At 45.4% G+C, this 3542-nt stretch overlaps 1 protein-coding gene across 1 annotated transcript in view; it reads left to right on the forward strand.

Annotated features, from left to right (window-relative positions):
* The window catches only part of LOC113208810 (phospholipid-transporting ATPase ID), a gene marked incomplete in the record, with an annotated part of 18096 nt that extends 16530 nt beyond the window's left edge, over nt 1-1566 (forward strand). Inside the window, 1 exon segment of the mRNA XM_026425998.2 lies at nt 294-1566.
* Nucleotides 1567-3542: the final 1976 nt, after the last annotated feature.

Consider the following 3542-nt stretch of genomic DNA (forward strand, 5'->3'; position numbering starts at 1 on the left):
CGAGGATGCTCTCGGCCCTGCTTGCGCCCCAATCACTGGACTGGACGGGCTGCCCGTGCCTGGCGCTGGCGAGCTCGCCCCCGGGGCAGTGAGTGTCGATGTGACGTCGAGGCGACGTCGAGGCGATCAGCACACGAGCAGACGGCCGGACACACAGCCTGCCAGCCCGCGCTGCCGTAAACATCCTCCAGGGAGCAAACAGCGGCGTGCTCTCACGCCACCGTCGTCGCCTCTCCGCCCGCACCGCCGCTCGCGTGCTGCAGGCAGCCCCCCCCGGGTAGCATGCTGGCGGGAATATCTCTCTCTGTCATGGACTCCCTTAATTGGTGCATTCAAAACATTTGATTTAAAAAACTGCTTTCAGGGACTAGATGCACATTTATTGTTGAAATTGATGTTTTATTATTATTTTGTAACTATAATTTGTCTTAACTGAATGCTCAATCATCTCAATTTTGAGATACTTTCAACATGCTTAGTTTCTATTGTTATTTTCTTGTAAAGCACACTTTGTACAATCAAGTGGAAGTGGTCAAGCCTCAGGGTTAATGCCAGGTTATATCAAATGTGTTTTGGATAAAATTTCAGTATTTGTCATTTTTACATTTGCTTTAGTGGCATTCAGTATTGTACCATGGTCAATGGTTTTCCTCCCTGATCTAAATAATTTCCATTGGCACAAGTTAACCGTCTTTGTTTCTATTCTAACTACCATAGCACTTTTGAGGGTTTTTCTCAACTCATGACTGAATCCCGTAAATTCCTTTTAATACCCATAACCAATGTTCAAGAACTTGCATTTTTAATCTGTTTTCCTTTTTTTTAATGCCAGTTTATGTAGATAGAAAATTCCTAGAGTTGCAAAATTATTGAAGGTTAAATCTCTTTCCTTTAATTTAAAATAATACAGATGCATGGTATTTAATAAATGGTGAACATTGTTCAGCCACCACATTATTGTTGTGTAAATGTACCTGTTTTGTAGGAAACATTGAAAATATAAACTTTGTTAATTCCTCTCTTGGCCCTCATTTAGTTCACTGTTAAGTTTGGATGCACCTTTATCTTTCTCAGACTACCCGTTATTATAATTTTTGATTCCTTAAACTTAGCTGGTGAGTAAATTGATTTCTTACCGTGCCACCAATTTATCATTCCCATCGATTTTTTTACCCCTTTGGTTTTGACACACTTGTGCCACAACCAACAGCACACATTGAATAAACACTTCCTCTTTGTTCCTGATGTCTGTGATCCAAGCCTTTGGTTCAAAGTATTTTGCTCTTTGTTCACACCTGCAATGTTGCAGTAATTTGTTATGCAAGAGGTCGTGTGTATCTCGAATGCAAATGTTGTTCATCATTAATGAAGAGCAGTTCTGTGTATGTTACTTAGATATATTGCGTTCTGTCAGTATTGTTAACATGTTAAATGTACTTAGAGATGCTTATGGAAGTGTTTTGTTTTTATTTATGCTTTGTCAGATTTTGTAAAAGAGTTAATACAATTTTCTTATGTCTCCTCAAATTGTGTACTGTATAATAAAAGAAATCTTGATATATTTGACACATTAGTATTCAAAGTTTATATCCTGAAACGTCTCTCACGAACTGAAAAGTAAGAAAGCCTCCCCTTGCCCCGAAAATCACACGCAGTGTACTTTTGGGTCGCAGGCCTTACCGGTGGGCAGAGTAGGCCAACCGGCAACATTCGGGTCTTCGTTCACTGGAAAATCAAGCGCAAAACTTCGATTCTTTTGATAAATTTTACAGCTCAAAAGATTCTAAAGGCTCTAAAATTAAGCATCTTTAGGATATTTTGTGCCTCTACAGGGGGTCGTAGGGACTTTGGTAGTTGCTATAGAGGGTTCCCCGAACTCAAAAACGCCTCAATATAAACATCTTGATTGACACCAACATCAATTGTTGACTTAAATGTCACCAAGTACGAGCTGACCTCCCAATGAAGAAGTCAGAACTGCCTGCTCCCTTACAAAAATAACCAAATATGTGGATGTAGTGCTGTAGACCGTATATTCGACGTCTGACCGAGGGGGCCTCAACTCCTTGTGTGTACACCAGATCGCTAGGATTGCCAGATTGACTCACGAATATTTTGTTTTGGGGGTATAAAACGCCTGTAACTAGGCAAAGACACACCTACTTACACCCTGAGTGTAAACAAAAATCCGCAAAAATCATTGCCCTTTGGTCCGATTGCCTATAGATTGCTGAAGATTATCGTAGATTGCCAGGGCCCCCTAGCTTCTGGCTCGATTGGTTGAGCGCCTGCTGTTGTTGGGAAACGGCCGGTCATTCCCCGGTAGCTTGGAACAAGCTTGAAAGGGTAGTGGTGGCACTTACACGCACTGAAAATGGAGGAGTGAGGTATCTCGCTCCTAGGAGAGCGATATTGAATGAAATCGCTCCTTAAGAGTAATTCACTCCCAGGTAGCAATATCATGGCTGCATTTTAGATTGGACTGGACATGCGGTCATCATGAAGTGGGCTGGATCTTAGTGACCCCTTAAGACTGGTATTGGCTGAGATGAATTTAATTCAGCGATGTTATACTAATGTCAATCCTATTAAGCAATGTAGACATTATGTCGCTCTGCCTGGGCCCTGGGCTACTGTAGAAACACGTCACTGAATTTGAATAACGAGATACACGCAACTCTCCCACGTTTTCAATACATTTTCTGACTTCTTCAGTGTGGGGTCAGCTCGGAATTGGTAACTTAGTCGTTCTCACAGTGCAGTCCACATTTGTTGTCACCTTTCAAGAATTATTCTTCGGCTTTTTAAAGTTAAGGGAATACCCTGCTATTGGAACTTCCCATTTCGACAACGGTTCGACCTTCCCCGGAGTTGGATAGGCCTCTGTAGGCTATGTATACTCGCTTCTTGCGCGCGCCCAGATGACGTGTGCCCTCTGCCAAACTCGACAGGACATATTGAACACACACAAACACGTGCTCACTTTAGACTGATAGGCAAACAACAGTGCGCCATAGTTGATAATGTACACAGGATTTGCAAAAAACAAAAACAAAAAACAACATGAACACAAACACAGTAATCGTGGTCACTTATGACCAAATGTTTCGTGAACTTGCTTCCTAATGATCCCACCGATGGCCGGTGGGCCCACACTGCGTTTGCGCTATTCCTTCGCCCCCCCCCCCCCTTTCAACACCAGCCCCCCCCCCCCTCTCCTCGCAGGCATGTGCCGGACGGTCATACCGTACCACCCTCCTCACCGCCCTCGCACCCGTTCGCACCCGCCTCGCACTGCGCGACCACAGTCAAAAGCCTTCAACGCCTCCCCACCACCAACACCTCGTCTTCGTCTACCTTTGTCCCTCTCCCTCCGAGTGCCCGTCCGCGCCCGCCCGTCTCCCTCGCACTCCCTCGCACCCGGGGCCCTCCCCGCCGGCCGCACTGCGAGGATGCTCTCGGCCCTGCTTGCGCCCCAATCACTGGACTGGACGGGCTGCCCGTGCCTGGCGCTGGCGAGCTCGCCCCCGGGGCAGTGAGTG

This window comes from Frankliniella occidentalis, unplaced genomic scaffold (assembly GCF_000697945.3).
Source record: "Frankliniella occidentalis isolate FOCC.00 unplaced genomic scaffold, Focc_3.1 Scaffold43, whole genome shotgun sequence".
Lineage (NCBI taxonomy): Eukaryota > Metazoa > Arthropoda > Insecta > Thysanoptera > Thripidae > Frankliniella > Frankliniella occidentalis.